Source organism: Mytilus californianus, unplaced genomic scaffold, assembly GCF_021869535.1.
Source record: "Mytilus californianus isolate M0D057914Y unplaced genomic scaffold, xbMytCali1.0.p SCAF_2, whole genome shotgun sequence".
NCBI lineage: Eukaryota > Metazoa > Mollusca > Bivalvia > Mytilida > Mytilidae > Mytilus > Mytilus californianus.
Window position 1 is genome coordinate 45,739,677 of NW_026262668.1, and position 20,443 is coordinate 45,760,119.

A 20,443-nucleotide genomic window follows, 5' to 3' on the forward strand; every position below is an offset into this window, starting at 1 on the left:
TGAGTATGGAGGACCTAAAAATAATAACCAAATCCATCTAAGATTAACTTTGCCTTAGGGAATTGAAACCTTAGTTTCTTAATATTTTTTAAATGTATAAACGGACAATCTTAGAAAGGTTTGTTACAAATCATGCCAGTGCCGAAGTAGAGATAACCGACTTATCACTATAGTTTTATTTGTAATGAGCAACACGACGGATGACACTAGTGGAGAAGGAACTGCTTCCCAATTCGAAGCTCCTGAATTCATCCCCTGTATTTGTTGGGGTTCATGTTTCACACTCTTAAGTTAACTGTCTAGTGCTTTGAGAACTGCTTTGAACATATAGTGTTCAGTGGCGGATCATTATAAGGGGGTGGGGGGGGGGGGGGGGAGGGCACTGACTGCCATAAGAGGGGGCCCGCTACAGTCATGCTTCAGTGATTCTCTCTATAATCAACTAAATTTTTTCCACGAAGAAGGGGGGGAGCAGGTCCCCCAGGGCCCCTTGCCTGGATCCGCCTATGGTGTTGTCTGTTTTACTTCGATCTTTGGTTTTTGATTGGCCGTTGGTATATTCCCCTTATTTACAATACTTTTGTTTGAAGTAGAGCCAATGTCCATAAACAAGAGGCTACTAAGAGCCTGAATCGTTGACCTGGTAAAATATGCCCGGTTAGATATTTATTTTACTTTTATTGCAATCAGTCATGTTTGCTTTTTTGTACATTTTATTTAGTGACATTTTTATAATTCTAATTTTAATTATTTCATTTGATAAATTTTTTTTTACAAATATATATTTACAATAAAAAGTGAATACGACAAAACCCATATTCACGTAAACATTATAAACATTGTTATTAGTAGAATATATTTTCTGTATATCGATGCCGTAGTTCAGCTCAAATATAATATGTATTCTTTACCAACACTAAAACTGAAAATCAAGAATTACCCCTCTTATTATGACAATAAAATGCTCATCTGCATATTGTTGAATTTTCTATAACCTCTCAAAATAATATTTTAATGTGTCAATCATTATTTTACAAAATATGTTTTCTATATAACAAGTATTTCACAAAAAGATCTAAGCTGTTTTCCATTGTATTATAAATTAGAGGCTCTAAATAAGAGGCTCTAAAGCGCCTATGTCGCTCACATTGGTCTATGTGCATATTCAACGAAGGACACTCTCCAAACTTGTAGACGAGAAAAGAATTCATGACAATCTGTTTTGTTGATATTGTATTGCTGATCATTTAGTCTATTTAGTTTCTCTCTATCTTCTTTAGTTTTTGCTCAAAACACAAGAGGATTAAAAACATCCTCATTTAAGGGCAATCACTCCTATAAAGAGTGAGAGTCTACTAACTATATCTGAAAAAATTGACTTGTTAGTAGATCTTGACTTGCTGATCATTTTTGTGATTCAAAGTGTCTATTTACAAATGTATCTATTATAATTTTTTATCATATATGACAAAAAAAAAATGGTGAAAATCGTCTTTAAAAGGCAATTACTCCAATAAGGAGTTGTCAGACGGTTCCCTTCATTTGTCTTAATTGTAGATCGTGTCTTGCTGATCATTTTTGCTTATTTAAGTTTCTATCTATCCATCATAATTTTTAAGATACAAGGCAAAAACGCAAAAAATTGGTAAAAATCGCCATCAAAGTACAACAACTCTAATAAGGAGTCAACTGATAGTTTCGACAAGTAGACCTATTTGTAGAACTGGTCTTGCTGATCATTTTTGAAATATAAAGTTTCTCTCTATCTATTATAGTTTTCAAGATAACAGGCAAAAATGAAAAAAAAGGTAAAATTTGTCATTTAAGGGCAATAACACTATAAGAAGTGGTCTTACAGATTTGACGTATAGAAAAATTGGTAAAGCTCAACGTTCTGAACATTTTTGCTCTGTCAGATTTTTCTCTTTTTATAACGGTTTCAAAATAATAGAACAAACTTGCATTTTACATTTTGTACCCTATGTTCTATTTTTAGCTATCTCGGCCATCTACGTTGGCAAGCGGGGTCACTGGACACATTCTTTAAACTAGATACCCCAATGATGATTGTGGCCCAGTTTGGTTAAATTTGGCCCAGTAGTTTCAGAGGAGATGATTTTTGTAAAAGTTAACAGACAATGGAAAATCGTCATTAAAGGGCAAAAACTCTTAATAAGGAATTGTCGGACGATTTCATTCAGTCAGTCTTAACTGTAGATCTTGTCTTGCTGATCATTTTTGCTAATTTAAGTTTCTATCTATCTATTATAATTTTTAAGATATATAAGGCAAAAACGCAAAAAAATGGTAAAAATCGTCATCAAAGTGCAATAACTGTAAAGGCACTTTTATATTTTCCTGGCATATGAACACTTAAATAATTTTCTTTATGATATTCTTGTTTAAACAACCTATAGGTACGCAGTTTACTGCGATCATTAAATTTTGTGTTTAAATCATTACACCATTTTCTTTTGTACATATCAAAAACATTATTTTCAATATTTTTAATATTATTTTTATTAAAAGTACAGTTTATATTACAAAAATTTTCAATATTAAGTTCTCTAAATTTACTATGAACTCTAAAATTCCAGTTTTTAATTTTACTGTTACATATTCTATTTGCCCATAAGAACACTTTTTTATTTAGTCTGGTATTATTCATTTTCAAAAATCTTAACCAATTTCTAAAAATACATGACCATTGTTTAATTATACATGGCACCCAGCCCATATCTCCATATAAAGATAAATTTGGGGTATATTTTCCAACACCCATAAAACAATCGCATGGCTCTTTTTTTAATTGCATTAATACATGTAAATTCCCTAGCTCCCCATATTGAGGCACCATATTCAATAACTGACATAACCAGTGTATCAAAAAGTTTTGTAAAAATTGATAACTCAAAACCACCATTAGCTTTACTTTTGGCAATTAACAAACCTAATGCCCTACTGGCAGACTTAGCAACAGCTTTTGCCATATCTATATAATTCAAATATTCATTTAACACTAGTCCCAGATATGTATATTTTTCTACAATCAAAGTGTTTCTATAATGGTTCCTATTTTGATTAGAATAACAAAAACGGAATTTTTATGATCACATATTTTATTTTTACCTGGTAAAATATTGGAAAAAATACAAATTAAAATAAAAAGATAATAAATAAAAGAAAAACAAACTGAAATAAAAGAATCCGTGAGGTGCGTAAAATGCAGATATAAGATGCTACAACGAAACTTAATTTTTAACATACATTTAAGTTATACAAATATTTTTAGCGGTATGTTGACGATTCTAAAAGAATAAATAAATGTTTGGGCTTGGTATTTGTGGTGTCGTTTAACAGAAAAAATGATTATGCATATGCTATGCAGCAGTGGTGAAATACTAATACAGGGTCAGAAATAAAATAACGAATGTCTTTTATAGAGACTGAGTGATCCTTGATACAGTCAGAGATAAGATAATGAATTTCTATTTAAAGTAGTTTAGATTAAATATATTTTATTTGCAAAAGTAGCAAAAGGGATTGGACACAAGTTATAACAACATTAGTGACGTTCTCTCCCTATAAAAATATAAACACAAAATAAATTAGATAATGATGAAAAACTTAGTAGGAATGCATGTAATATATATACAAACTACAAACAAAAACAAAAAATACAAAATAATATGGAAATTTTATATATATATATTTTTATTTTATTCATTTATTTTTTTTTTTTTTGGTAGTGGGGGCGAACTTATGTTCAATTAAAATTATAGGACAACGGAGATTGCGTACGTGGGTTCGATTCCCACCCTAGGCATTCATTTACATCGGCTGGTGCAAAGCGGGTAGTTAAGCTTAGTGGCCTTGCGCTGACTCTGTTGTTTCTATGTCTAAAAATTCTGCCGGTCGCTGCCAAGTCTTGCTATCTTTCTTCTTTTTCTGTTTCTTTTCGAAGTCCAGATTTTACAAAACCATGGTAAAATGTGAAAATTATACCATAGATTTATACTCGGGTTGCATTCCCACAGGCTCCATTGTACAGCTATAGGTTAATTAAAATATATTTTACTATTTCATAAATATGCAATTGATATTAAGTGAATATAAGTTTTGTCCTATTCACTTTTTATTACAAAGTCTTAAAAGAAGCTTATTTGCGTTCTGTATGTGCCTGTCCCAAGTCAGGAGCCTGTAGTTCAGTGGTTGTCGTTGGTTCATGTCTGTCATATTTGTTTTTCGTAAATTGTTTTGTTATAAATTAGGCCGTTAGTTTTCTCAATTGAATTGTTTCATATTTTCAGGTCTGGGCCTTTTATAGTCGACTATACGGTATTGGTTTTTCTCATTGTTGAAGGCCGTACGGTTGTCTATAATTGTTTAAATCCACTTCATTTGAACTTTGGTGGATAGTTGTCTAATTGGAAATCATACCACATCTCCTTTAATATTTTTATATTATTTACGGGATGGCATTTGCTGATTGAATAACCTGTTAGACGATTTCAATTAAAGTTTGGTTTACGCCTGTGACCATATACGATTCCTGATCGGCAAAAAATGTACAAGATGAGTTGTGTATAATATGTGGCGTTTGACCGTATGATGATCACTCAAAGTTCAATTATATGTCTTAGAATATTTATCCTGTGATTATGTTATCTATCTATAGTCTTTTTCAGTTATTTTATTTATTGAACGATCATTTTTGGTTTTCCCTTTTTGTGTATGCATTTATCTAAGTAAATGCCATTGAGCCTTCAAAAAGAAGTTACAATTGTTTTTCTATTACACCCAACTTCATGACAGTGGTTACAAAGCAACTTGTTGAAATCAATTTTATTTTGAACCAGTAGTCCACAGCTTCCACAATAAAGTACATTACCTTTTGATGTTGATGTAACTGTGTCCTAAAACTATTACAATGTCATTATATAAATTACATTGTTTCGACTACAATCGCACGCAAATATTCATCCTAAAGGACAGTCGATTGGATTAAAGTGATGGATTGCCACGCCTATATTAAACGAGGTCCTATGAACTTAGCCTGGCGTTCTGACCCAATCTAATACTTCGTCTACTGTCGAGCAGTGGGCCAGGATCCCAGGCTACTATGAACTGACTTCATATAGCTGTCAATATGAGGACAAATATTCCAGATATATTTAGACATTTAGTTGGGAACCAGTATTCGATATTTGAAGAAGAAAAAAAATATTGATATCTCTAATTGTTTCAGTATTAAAAGTGTTGAGTAACGAACATGACTGAATTATAGATTAAGTTTGTGATGTCATATACACCCCCTTTTTGTAGTCATTCCACATAAAAAACTATAAAAAAATTTCAGGTTTTGTGATTTTATAAGAATTGCAAATATTTAACATATTCAAATTCTCATACAGGATGATTTTCCTTTTTCCTCAACATTGCCTGCTGAAGAGAGTGAGAGAGGGGTAGGAGGGGTGTCATTCCGAATTTCCGGGAAAAAAAGCTGAATACCGAAATCCCGAAAAAAAAGCATTTTATACCGAAACCGAAAAAATAATCATTGATTCCCGAGTCCCAATAAGAGTAAATCCCGAAATCACACAAAAATATAGGCCCAACCCGACGTTCCGAAAAGATCTGTTCAAGAGTTCAGTTTATTTAAATTTTCAGAGATTAAAATCAAACAAAAATATTTTACACAAATTCGTCTTCAGACACGTTAATTGATATAGTAAAGTCTGATAAATAGCCAATGAAATGCATAAAATATCGTTTGTCATGGGTCACGCATGGACTGTCTTACTTTATAGGGATGCTAATGCGGCACATCAAAAATAAGATATATTTTAACCAGACATTTACCCACAGAACTTAAATTAATCTGAATACATTGACCTCTAATCCTATCGACTTTGAAGCCCGTCAGACAGTTCCACAGAAAAGACCTTAATGACAATCTAATTAAAATTAAATCTCCGCACTTGCTCGTCGTTGTTTATATGTCGCGCGTGGGACATATAAACAACGAGGAGCAAGTGCGGAGATTTAATTTTAATTAGATTGCCTTAATGAAATTTGAAATTTAAACAACTCTTAGTTTTCACGGGAACGAAGATTTTGCAAGTACTTTGTAGTTATAAGTTCATCAACGAAGTAATTTTAAAAATAATACGCCAAGGTCGAAACTTACGGAAGCCGATAAGGGTCATTCAAAAACATTAATTTATGTCGTAATTACGACATAGTATGTCGTAATAACGACATCGTTATGTCGAAATAACGATATATTATGTGGAAATAACGACATCGCTATGTCGTATTAACGACATATTATGTGGAAATAACGACATCTATATCGTAATTACGACATCGCTATGTCATCTATAACGACAACCTTAGAATTGCTACTTTGTGAGCATCGACACACTATGGGAAACAACATTTGCATCTTTATTTTAAGAACCACTTATCAGAATTGAATCAATCTTGATATACGTGTGCACTATAAGGTCCTATTCAAGTGTTGCTTCTTAGTTACCCATTGGTTAAAACACATGACCGCCAAGGGACTTTGAAAAAATCAATGTTCAAAATCTTCTTCTCAAGATCGCTGAAATGACTGAGTTTAAACTTAGTATAAATATACAATGTGTACCTAGTATCCAGGTCCTTAAAAAGAGTTTTTACGTTTTGAGCTGATCCGAAGTTAAAAATGGCCACCAGTGAAGGCAAAGTTTGTATCAAAACCCTATCGTAAACATATTCATTTTTGAGAATGATAACCACTGAATTTAATCAAGCTTAATTAATATTAAAGTTAGTTACTCCATATGTCTGCACATAATATAACGTTATTTCATGATCAAGTCTAATAGGACCCGTTGAAATGGTGAACGATTCAGGCTCCTTGGAGCCTCTATTTATATTTGGCATGTATGTAGATCACATCAAGAAGATGTGTTTAGTACCCGAAGGACTATGTGTGCTATTGCAATCGCTTGTCGTCCGTCGTCGTCTGTAGTTACCGTTAAACTTTTATTAAAGATTACAAAAATCACAAAATGTTGATAAAAGTTTAGCCGCCGTCGCCGAAAAATCAATTCCTTTGTTTTATTATTTTTGACGTTCATCGCAGGCGAGGCAAAAATCTGTTATTTTGCTATGTGGTCTATTTTTATAGTATTGTGGAAATAATTGCATAAAGTTCGAGATTGCATGTGAGTTACGTAAGCGCGTAACTGTTTTTTATATCCTGTGGTGTTTGTCGTTTCGACTATTACTACACTGTAGTATATTATTTGTTAGTGAGTTTCTCTATGATGAATGTTCTTGCGTGTGTTTGATCTGTATTTCTGTCACGTAGTGTTATCATTTCAGCGACATTTTAACATTGTCATAAAGCGGGAGGTTTGGCTAGCCATTAAACCAAGTTCAACCCACCATTTGTTCTTAAAATGTCCTGTACCAATTCAGGAATATAACAGTTGTTATCAAATAGTTCGTTCTATGTATGTTGAGGGTTTATTTTTGTTCACTTTAGTGTTCCTGTTGTTCGTTTATTTTCCTCTTACAGTTGATATGTTTCCCTCGGTTTTAGTTTGTAACCCGGATTTGTTTTCTTTCAATCGATTTATGACCTTTGAACACCGGTATACTACTGTTGCCTTTATTTAGTAACAGTGTCCATGCTGTTGGTTGCCGGTCAAAATCGACGGACTTCAAGTGATGACAATACATGTAGCTATCCCAAAAAATGTTTTAGAGGACACAACTCAGGTATGGGTCAAACTGATCTTTCTCAAATTTTCGGCATAGGTCCATTTTGTCATGATGAACCCTCAACAGATTTGATATAAATGTAACGATATTCGAGACATTATCAAAAAACTAATGTGTGACCATTATGTCCTATTTTTTCAAGTTGATAAAAGCGGCTGTGTTTTTAAGGAGTCGAAAATCAAAGCACGCCTTTTGTGAAGGAAACATTTAACAAGGAAAAATCAAACTAACTTTTAAAGAATTTTGCACATTAGTTTCAAGGGAGATTTTTAAAACACGCTTACGACAGACGACGACGGACAACAAACGATGGCAATCGCTCGCATACCACTTCGAGTACGGGACACAACTTCCTTAGGTGATAGGTGAAGGTCAGGGGATCCATTAGGCTCGATTATTAGGGGTCCAAAGTTTAACATAGACCCCAATGGAAAAAGCTTTGAAAATCTTCTCCTTAAGAACTACCAGGCCATATTGGATCAATCTTAGAGAATGGATGATCCTTATATGATGAGGATTAATATAAAAAAAAAAAAGATGTGGTATGATTGCCACAAGAAACCAAATGACACAGAAATTAACAACTAAAGGTCACCGTACAGCCTTCAACAATGAGCAAAGCCCATACCACATAGTCGGCTATAAAAGGCTCCGAAATAACAAATGTAAAACAGTTCAAACAAGAAAACTAACGGCCTAATTTATGTACAAAAAATAAACGAAAAAACAAATATGTAACACATCAACAAGCAACAACCACTGAATTACAGGCTCCTGACTTGGGACAGGCATATACATACAGAATGTGGCGGGGTTAAACATGTTAACGGGATCCTAACCCTTCCCCTAAGTTTGTAGGAATAGTTGTCCTGGAGAACATTGGATTAAAGAACTTTGGGTCCAAAGTTTAATACAGGCTTTAATGGGGAGGACGCTGTAAGAATCTCATTAAGAACTAACAGTAGCAATGCAGTTATAATTTGCATCAAGCATCAGTAGGCCATTAAGATGCAATTGTGTACAAATAAAGGTACATAGGTCCATGGGTCTGAGCACTAGGAGTCCAAAGTTTAACATAGTGTTTATTTGGAAAAGCTTAAAATTCACCTTCTTCAGAATCTGCAATGGAAATGCAGTCATATTTTACACGAATCTGTACATGCCAAACATAACTAGAGGCTCCAAGGAGCCTGAATCGCTCCCCTGTTCAACTGGGTCTCATTTGACTTGATTATAAAATAAAGTTCTAGTATGTGCAAGTAAATAACTTTAATTAAGCTTGATTGCATTTAGTGTTCATTATTCTCCAAAAAAAGATGAATTTGTTTACGCTACAAACTTTGCCCTCACTGACGACCATGTTGAATTTTCTATCGCTTCAAAAAATGACAACGCTAAGGTTGTTGTAATTATGACATAGCGATCAGGAGCCTGTAATTCAGTGGTTGTCGTTTGTTGCTGTGTTACATATTTGTTTTTTGTTCATTTTTTGTACATTAATAAAGCCGTTAGTTTTCTCGTTTGAATTAAATTGTTTAACATTTGTCATTTCGGGGCCTTTTATAGCTGACTATGCGGGGGATTTGCTCGTTATTGAAGGCATTATGATGACCTATAGTTGTTAATTTCTGTGTCATTTAGTCTCTTGGCAATCATAATACATACTCTTTGCTTATATATATAGCGATGTCGTTACTACGACATAAGGATGTCGTTATTACGACATAGCGATGTCGTTATTACGACATACTGATGTCGTTATTACGACATGCTATGTCGAAATTGCGACATAGTTATGTCGTTATTAAGACATGCTATATCGTAATTACGACATAAATTTTTTTTTTTCGAATGACCCGTATCGGCTTCCGTAGAAACTAGCTCTAGCTCACAGTAAAGAAAATGTGAACCGTCTTAAAGCAAGAACCCGAAGTTTTTTTGTTGTTGACATATGTTGCTGGTGGATAAAGTCGCACCGACTTAAACAATGTAGGGTCTACAGAGAAATGACGATTTAAGGGTTCGAGGTACAATGTATGTATCATTTGAATAAAAATATTATCTATGTAGAAATTTGTTGTCATTTCAACTTGATTCAAACTCAATTACTAGTATGTATATTTAATTGTTTTATAAAAAAATTTCACTCCACCCCTAGTCCTATAATATAAGACTTCGTAGGTTCATATCGTTTGCATTCAACGTAAAAATATTCGATTAAAAAACGTAGATGTTATAGCAACTATAGGTCATGGTACGGCCTTCATCAATAAGCAAAACCCATACCGCAATAAGCAAGCCATAAAAGGCCCAGACATATAAAAATGTAAAACCTTCCAAACGAGAAAACAAAAGCCTTAATTATGCTCAAAGCAACAAACAAGTAACAAATATGACACAGCAACGAACGACAACCACTAAATTACAATCTCCTGCTTTGGGACAGGCACATAAAAAAATGCGAGTCAAACATATTTTTGTGCGTTGTAAATTACACCACAGACTTTCTTTATTCAAAGAATTAAGTTCGAAAGTACACAATTATTACCAATTCACCATAAAGAAGGTTTATAATGTAATGTCTTTCGGATTCAAACTAATTAAATTTGGTTAGCGATGCAAAATTTTAGATATTTAGCTTGCAAGTTAAAAAAAAAATACAGGGGAAATTGTCCGCACCTTTTTGCACCGAAGAATATCTGACGAAAACTGTATTTTTTATCTATCACATTTTTGTTCATAAAAGACATCGTGAGTTTTAGTAAAAATTAACATTTATGACTAGTGTGTGAAATGCATTGCCTCTTTTACCAAATATATTTCAATTGTCAAAGAGAGGCACGTTTTTACTGACTTTTATTACAAAAGAGAACTTTCCCCTTCTACACAATATTTTCAAGCAAGTACAATGTAACCTTACACTCGTACAACTCCTGATCACTCCTCTGTTTTCATATTTAAATGAAATCAATTGACTCCAGAATATCTTTTACAGTTGGTTAGTATTTGAAACATCGTTACTAAATATATCATGCTGAAATTTCTTTCTTATGCACCGATTTTTTTTTTCCTTTTTTGGAAGAGGATGCATTTATAAAAAAATAAAATGTTTGACTAAATGTCTTGAAAAATGTATTGTTTGTTTTGAAATGGAATGGAAAAAGTAGTTTATTTGGATTTTCAACTGAAAATTATTTTTAATTTAATAGATTTATTTTGAATCCATGCATGTAAAGTGTCCCAATATGACGTTCAAAATACTGTTGTCAATTAATTTAAGAAGGCGGGACAAACGGTCATTGTCATGATTAAATGACAATGTTGTATAAACAACAAAAGGGGCTACTCGTAATATAATCAGATTGTCTAATCCTGTTGAAATTAACAAGCAGCTTTGTAACCACTGTCATGATGTTGGGTGTAAATGCTGTGTCTTGGTTGTCCGCTGCCATAAATATTACTAATGGCTTCCGATTATAACACAAAAAGAACCGCTATAATGTTCCCTGTTTAAACACATCCTATTACCAGATATCGGCAAAGCAGATGCAACAGGGAACATAGATCAAAATCTGATGTACACGACTGCAAAATCAATTGTTTTGAGTTGCAATCGGGAACACAGCAGATCCTATTGTTTCTGCGTCGTAATGAAAGACGATAATACGGTGTGATAAGTGAAAAAGTTGAACAAAAATACCGAACTCCGCATGCAAGGAAAATTCAAAAAGGGGAAGTCCATAAAACCTGACAAAATCAAACACTATCAATCAACGGAACAAGTGAAAAACAACTGCCATATTCCTGACTTGGTATAGGCATTTTCCAAAGAAAATGGTGGATTAAACCTGGTTTTATAGCTAGCTAAACCCTCCACTTGTATAACAGTTGTTTATAGTTCCGTTATATTGACAAAATTTGGCGAGCACGTATTTTCTTAGTAAAAATGTACGAACTATATCATTGCTTTTTGTGATATAAAAATAACACACTTTGTATTTATTTAATGTGACAAAATAAAATAAAACGTATGTACAATTCAAACAATAATAAATAAAAACTTTTAAAAAAGTCAATAGACAACGTCTCATCAACATTATAACCACGTGATTATAACATATAGGTTGTTTTCTAGGAGGAGGTTTTACTGTCAACTCTGAAGCATGAAAACAGGTTTGTGATAAAATCACCCAACTTTGATTTCTTTACAGGTTTTTCTCCATCTGCAAAATAAATTTGAAAGAAAAATCAAGTTATTAGACCTAAAGCTTTTCTATACAGCATTGTTTCTAATTTACTTACATCTTTTAAACAAAAGGCGATTCAATAAGATAGCAAGAGGTCAAGATATAGTTCAAGCAGCTTAATCATTTCTCATAATTTAAAAAAAATTATTTTTAAAAACTTGAGTGGGAAAAAACTCTCACTTGGTTGTTAATTTGAAACAAAAATCATTATTAGTAGACTGATATAACAAAAATTCGAACATAATATTATGTAGGAATTAGAATCGTTGCTGTAGTATACCTATTGTATCAAAAAGTTTCATCACATTCTTCTCATGTGCATCCGTGCTTTCTTTTTCAATAAATACTAGATTGATAGTGAAGATTGAACCCACATTTAAAAATTTGTTTTTGATACCCTACCTGTAACTGTTTTCTCTTTCGTGTCATTTATTTTCATATTTTCATTTTCTTTTAATTCCTCTTTTTTTAGTATCCTTTTATCCTGAAATTCATTACCTTCTAATTTTCTTATTTCTGTCGCTTCTTGTAGCATCAAAATTCCTTCTTTTAACTGCTTTTTGTTCATCTTTTTTTCTTTCGATTTCTCTGCCTCAAGCTTCCTTTTCTCTCTATATTCAAGTTTCTTTTTCTCTTTGTATTCCTTAGCTTCAAGCTTCTTTTTCGCCTTATATTCTTTAGCTTCAAGCTTCGTTTTCTGTTTGGATTCTTTGGCTTCTAACTTCAATTTTTGTTTTAACTCTTTTGCTTTCCGGTTCTTTATCTCTCTTGCTTTCTTTGCTTTCTTTGCTTCCTGATTCTTTTTCTCTTTTGTTTGCTTTGAATCAAGGTTTGTTTTCTTGATTGCTTCTGTTGTCTGCAGTTTCATTTTCTCTAAGGTCTCCTGTAAATTTAGTTTCATTCCCTCATTGGCTTCAATTTTTTCTAATTTCTTTTCCTTTTTAGACTCTTTTGCTTCAAATTTGTTTTTCTCCTCTGACTCTATATCGGTGTCCAGTTCTTCTTCTCCACAATTTATTGTACTTTCCTGGATTTTGGCTTCCAAGGCCCTCCAGAATTCGGTGCTGTATTCATCAACGGTATCATTGATTATACCGCTGATGAATTGTTCCACCTGATTCTTCTCGTCCTCTTCTACTTTCGGTGGTCTAACTGTTCCCTCGTGTCCTGTAAATAGAATTTTAAAACCTTTTTGTATGCCCGTAAGACAGTAGAGGAGCATTATCTTTTTCCGCTCTATTCGTCCGTCCGTCCGTCCGTTCGTTTCGTATTGGGTTAACATTTGGTTAAAAGGAGTGTATGGTCACATCAAATTAAAACTTAGTAGACATATAAAAATAAGGTGTTGTGGTATAATGGCACATGGGACAAATATCCACCAGAGTCCATGAAGTGGATGTAAGCAATTATAGGCCACCGTTTGGCCTTCAACAATGAGAAAAACCCATACCGCATATTCGACTATAAAAGGTCCCAACATGAAAAATGCATAACAATTCAAACGAGAAATCTAACAGCCTTACTTATAACAAAATAATTTACGAATAACAAATATGGCCGACATGAACCATTGACAATCACACAACAACAGGCTCCTGACTTGGGATATGCACATAAAGAATGTGGCGGGTTAAACGTGTTTGTGGGTGCTTTCAACACTCCCCCTAACCTGGGGGCAGAGGTGTAACAGTACAAAATAAGAACAAACTGTAAAAATCAGTTGCAATTTGCTTAACTCAAAAGATCGGTACGACGCACAAAAAAAACTAACATAAAACAAGACACAAAACGCCGATATAAGAGTACTCGCATTCATTGAAAGCTTGTTCAAAGTCAATTACAACTAACAAATAAATAATTTTCAATCAGACTAAAGTATCCAGTGTATTTGTTTCACTACAGTGTCAAAATTATAAAGTTATTGAAATCTGATGGAATTCAGTAATAAAAAGTCTGTATAATATGCTTATTCAGCATGTTCAGCGCTACATATTGCTGTTGAAGACCATATTTAAAGTTGAAACATGATTTTGTAAAATTATGTACTGAAATAAATCAGTTACATTATTTTTATAATTGAGACAATATATGGAAAACTGTAACATTTTGGTTTTGGTTAGGAATGACCTTATACATTTATAAATAATTACTAAAAATTTGTCAAAATCTGTCGACTTCACTTTGGTAAACTCATAAAACTAATAATCGGATAATAAATTGTGAACAAATTCATGACATATTATAATTTCATGAAATCTTCTTTATACTACGAAATACAGTTCAATTTGAACCAAACAGACTGTCAAGAATGCGGATCAAAAGTTTTATTTAGTTTGAAATATGAGATATAAATTTATGTTTGAACTTATCAATTTTAATTTGTTCTGTCCCTTCGGAAGACTAAAACACTTACAAGAACGATTTTAGGGATATGACGAAATCAGGTAATGCGCTATTTCAACGGCCTCTCGGACACAGGGGATTCCACAATGGGATCAAATGTTCGGAAACACACCGAAGTGTATATATAAACCTTAAAGTTATGACTTTTAGTTGAGATCGAAGGACTTAAAGATCTGCAGTAAAATAAATTCAGGTTCTACCTCTTTAACGTTTGATTCAGACAAGTTTAAAAAAAAATGCTTATACGTTTATTTCATCATGAAGTAAATCAAAATATTGTAACGGTTATTAGTGTGTCTTTTAAAGTAATTATCTAGAACAATCCAGGATCCTCCTAGTACAAATCTGGATATCCCAATTTCTACTTGTAAATATTTGAATCTGATTTGTACTGGATTTCAATTAGTATAAATCAGAATTCGAATTTGTACTTGGGGTATTATAGAACCTTTCTGAATTCCAATTTGTACTGTAACATATATATACATATATATTATATATTTTATGAGGAAATAACAACAAAAGGTACATATGGTGTATAAGTATGGACACCAGGCTTCTTCTGTTTTTATATACTTTACAAAAAAGTAAAATAACAAAAATACCGAGCTCCAGGGAAAATTTATAACGGAAAGTCCCTTAACAAATGGCAAAATCAAAAGCTCATACACATCAAACGAATGGAAAACAACTGTCATATTCCTGACTTGGTACAGGCGTTTCCTTATGTAGAAAATGGTGGATTAAACCTGTTTTTATAGCTAGCTAAACCTTGTTACAAGCCAACAAACAACATGTTTCTAAGATTCTTGTCGTAAAAAGGGTAATTGCAAAAGCAGAAGTCACTCGCTATGATATAAAAATAAGGAGCTGTGGTATGATTGCCAATTAGACAAATATTCACCAAATACTAAAGGACGAGGATCGAAACTATATATCACCGGACGGTCCTCAACAATAATGAGCAAAACGGAATGACAAAGAGAAAAAGAAAAATTCAAAAGAGAAAAACAACGACCTGATTTATGTAAGACTGTCATAACAGACTTGGGTTCCTTATTATTTATTTAAATATCTATTTATTTTGTCGGATGAAAGTAATGTAAAAAATAATCGATCAGTCGATCTGGTATGTATCGCAAAGTTTCAAAGTTGGTTCGTTTCAAAGCATATGCATGTGAGGGTCTGGATGGAATAATAAGCCAATGTTACAGAAAGATAGGAAAAAAAGTAATAATTAGAGAATAGTGGGGTACTGAAATATAAAGAATATAGATAAGGGGCAAAATTTATAAAGACTAGAGAAAATGGCTAAAAAAATTTAAGAAAATTGAATTGAAGGACCCCAAATCCAGACCCTTATATGGCGCTTTGGTTTTCATCCGATTACTTACGCAAATAATTCAAACCATTCTTCTGATATATCAATGTATTCTTTGCTAAATCTGTATTATCACCTGCTCCATTTTCCTTTTCAATATTCAGGCATATAGTTGTTTTTAATACTTTGTCTTCGTCCGTTTTCTTATTTTCAGTCGATTTTTCTCTCACTATATATTTTTCAAAAGATTATAAATAGAGTTGGTGTTGGTGGTGATAAAACATAAACTTAATACTCATATACTTAAACTAAAAACTTCATTGATCAATTGTTTTCAAATGTTTCAATATAAGAGCGCTATTCTCATGATTATGATAGGAAAGCTTACATATATGCAATTTATAAGGAGTGTTGAAAATTCGAGTTTCGTCTTCGTATTCTCAAATGACGACTTGACAAATCCATTATAACGTCAAAAACTGTGACGTTTCCATGATGCAAAACCATTTCTGAATTGGTTGATTAACTGTTTTGTACTACAAATGCAAAAGTAAAAGTTTTCAAGATTATTAATCGAGCTAACACCCCCCCCCCCCCCCCCCACCAAAAAAAAAAATAAAAAAAATAAAAAAAACCTTGGCCACCCTTTTCGTTTTTTTCTTTTCTACCAAATTTAAATAAATAAATAAATGCAAACCTGTTATTTCTTCATCAGAAGTAACATCTGTTGTATATTTGTAATTCTCCCTGACAACTTCAATCCTCTGCCAAAATTCCAATTCTTGACTAGACTCCGCCTTTTCTTTATATTGCATGATAAGCTCTTTCTTTGCAGCTTCTAACAGCGGAAAGGGGTGTTCCAAATCATCCATGACTAAAATAAAAATGACATTTTCTGTTCGACTGCTTTCATTTAACTCTAGATTGATTTGAAATCCCGGGGGGTTACTTCCTATATTTTTAGTGGTACGAGTGTGCCGCAAAACAGGGTAACTTTTTCATGCCCTGCTGGTTAGAACAGTGTCCCTTTTTCATGTCCTGCTGGTTAGAACAGGGTCGCTTTTTCATGCCCTTCTGGTGAGAACAGGGTCTTTCTGTAAACAAAGTATGTGTCTAGAAGAGGATCGCTTATTTAACTGTTTAAGATACCGTCTAGAACCCGGGTCTAAAACAGCATCTATTTTATACGGTCTAGAACAGGATCATTCCCGGTGCATATTTCTGAGCGTGTCTAGAACAGGGTATGTTTTCAATATTTCTGTTTAGAACAAGGTATGTTTTTCAATGTTTTCTGGTTAGAACAGGGTATGATTTGGCAAGTGCTGTCGGCACAGTTATACCCGAAAGGATAGTCAGTAACCCCCCGGGTTTGAAATGCAGTTTACCTATATATAGTACTTGTGTATTCTCTACCCCCACTCCTACGCGACCGAACGGAACCCCGAGCCATAGAAATCGGTCCCAGTTTCTCTATCTGAGGGTCACGACTCCCGACAAGGGGCAACCGTCTGGCTGTACCACAGCCGCGTCCGGTCGGAATCGGAACGTAAAATGAAAAGCCATATGTTATAAATACACCACGCTCACTCAAGAACTATTGCAACAACTCCAGTGTAGAGTCTGTGTGAAGCTTCTTACAAGGCAATATTTCTGTCCCTATAAAACATGTTTTCATTTACCAATGCCGTAGAAAATTCTGCATTTTTATCCCGATTAAACCATTAAGTAAATAACCATACCGTATGGGTTTTTCGCATTGTTGAAGGCCGTACGGTTGCCTATAATTGCTTCCATCCACTTCATTTGAACTTTAGTGGATAGTTGTCTCATTGGCAATTATACCAAATCTCCTTATTTTTTTATATGAACTATTTGCAATCAAACTGATAATTAATGATCAATCGATCTATCAATCTGATATCTACATAATGTCTGTTTATCTATAGTTAGCTTTTTTTCCTCGTCTTAGATTTTTAGATTTATTTATTGTATTTTCTTTACTTAAACGGTACCGAAAAGCTATAATAATGCAAAAACTAGTTTTGTTTTCAAGTGAACAAGCACTAGATATACGGGCGCGGATCTAGATTTTTTAAAGGTAGGCCACCAGTAGTGTACAGTTTATACATGTTGTCATTGTTATCTACTACAAAGGTAATAAATTGGAAAAGGTGTATAGAAACTGTTGTCTATGTATCATGTTATTCATCGCGATTACACACTGGTGATCTTTATGCTTGTGTCCAGCCTTCATCAAATATTAGCAAAAGATTTCCATGGCATGAACTGTTGCATATCTTATTTGATTTCAAGGTCAAAGTTATTAAAAGAGTCAATGTCTCAAAATGACATTTGAAATTTAAGCATGCTCCATGGTTCCATCTAATATTCATTTAACATCCTGACATAGTTGACAAGGGAAAATGGTTGAACTCTATTTAATTTCAAGGTGTACCGCGTGTGGGACATCAGTTAGCATTATAGATGGTATGGATCGGGTTTACAGAATAGAGAATAATGGGTAAAAAGTGCAGAATAAAGGGCTAAACAAATAAATATAGAAAAAAAAGTTCAAAAAAAGAAGAAAATAATGGGGTGCTTATAAAATAGAGAGTAATTGGCAAAAAATATAAATAATAGAGAAAAATTACCTGAAAAATTAAAGAAATTTACAGAAATGAAGGACCCTGTTGTGAAGTCCGCTTACTAGACGTACAGTATAGCGCGCCGCTCAACTGTCTATTGATGAGATCACAACAGACCCCCATCCAGACCCTCGTTATAGGAAAAGGACTAATCGCAAGTTGCTACCGCCTGATTTGCTGCGGGCATGTCAATGAATTTTGAGAACAAAATGAAATTGATCACAAAAGTCATCCTTATATTCTGTAAGCTTTGTTTTTATACATTTGTATTGTATTTTTGGTGATGTAGTCAGTAAATAACTGCACTTTTAGACATTTCTCATTAAACAAGAATCAGTCGCAGTAGATATATCTAACATCTACACGTCTCCAAAGAAAAATAATATAAAATAGAAAGACTTTCCAGGGGTAAATAAGCAGAGACATACATGAAGGATATCAAAAGAAAGTTTTGTATAAGTTACTGTATGTTATAAGTAGGATATTTTCTTACCTTTATACGCTTTTCTTTCTGTTTTCGTTCGATCAGCGAAAATTATTTTTTAATAAAAAGAACAGCGCTTCAAATTTCGTGAGTGTATCGTTGAAACTTTTTCCTCAACGACGTCGTCGCTACTATGGTACAACTGTGACGTCGCGAATAATTGTTGTATATCTTCTTGCTTCCGGTTGTAATCAAAAGATGCAATATTAGAAATAAGATCGCATACTAATTAAATGCTGGGTAAAGTTCATATTAATTTCCTCAAAAGTTTGAAAAAAAAGTGTTAGACGGACAAAAATTATATCAGCGTTTTGGTTTTTGTAATGAATTTTGTGAATAATGAATCTGCACTTTTACTAGCATATACAATGCAAGTAAATTATATTTATCATGTTAAAACTACAACTAGAAAAAGGTAGTGACAAATTAACCAAATATATTTCATGTCCGGGTCAAAACGTTTAACAATCTTTTCTTTGTAAGGGGGCAAAATGCAAACTGCAAAATTATTCAAAAACATTTAAAATACATGTGTATTACAATGTTACAATATTATAAAACTGTTCGAAGTGGGTGAAAACGCTTAATCATCGGCTTTCACATGAGGGAGTAAAATCAGCTGTAAAACACCTTTTCATCTGTACAATTATTTGTATATATTAGAAAATGAAACAAACATAAACGGGATAAACGATATTAGAAAATGAAACAAACATAAACGGGATAAACGATATTAGAAAATGAAACAAACATAAACGGGATAAACGATATTAGAAAATGAAACAAACATAAACGGGATAAACGATATACATATATATATATGCAAGTCGTGTGGTAACAGACGATGTCTGACTTGCCAACAAATACTGAATACTCAAACATTTACTTGCCACTCCACTAGGTCTGTGTACACTATATTTAGTAATGTAACTTGCAAAACACAGAATGTTGGTTACCTTCTTCAGTGTCGATGTGGCATGCAGTATATTGGCGAGACAGAACAGCCATTCAACAAACGCATGAATGGTCATCGAAGTGACTACAGCTGCAAGCCCGACCTCCCCGTAAGTCGTCATTTGAGATCACCTGGGCACGCCTAAGCTGATCTCAAAAACCTTACAATCACAATCATAGACCACAACGAGGGTTGGTCAAGGGCCGAAAGACTTGCTCGGGAAAGGTTTTGGATAAGAAAGCTAAGGACAGTTTCCCCAGAGGGCATAAATGAAAAAACATAGAATGAGTCACTCATTTTCCCTACCATCACTCATTTGCCTGACATCATTTGTTTCCAGTTACTCCGGCTTCCTTACTTGACTCTTACAGTTTTAAGGATTCCTTTGGAATTTTTTTAATTTTACTAGTTTAAATACCAGGTTCTTTTCATTTGGTAGGGATGTACAATCACGCATCCACGTCCAATTTTTTAACCTTAGCCCAAATTCACTATTATATTTTCTTTTCATTATAAAACTGCTATTTATTTGGGATGATAATTACGCAGCATCTGTTTGACATATTTTACCAGCTAATATCGATCAGTGCTGTTTTTTTGAGAACGTAT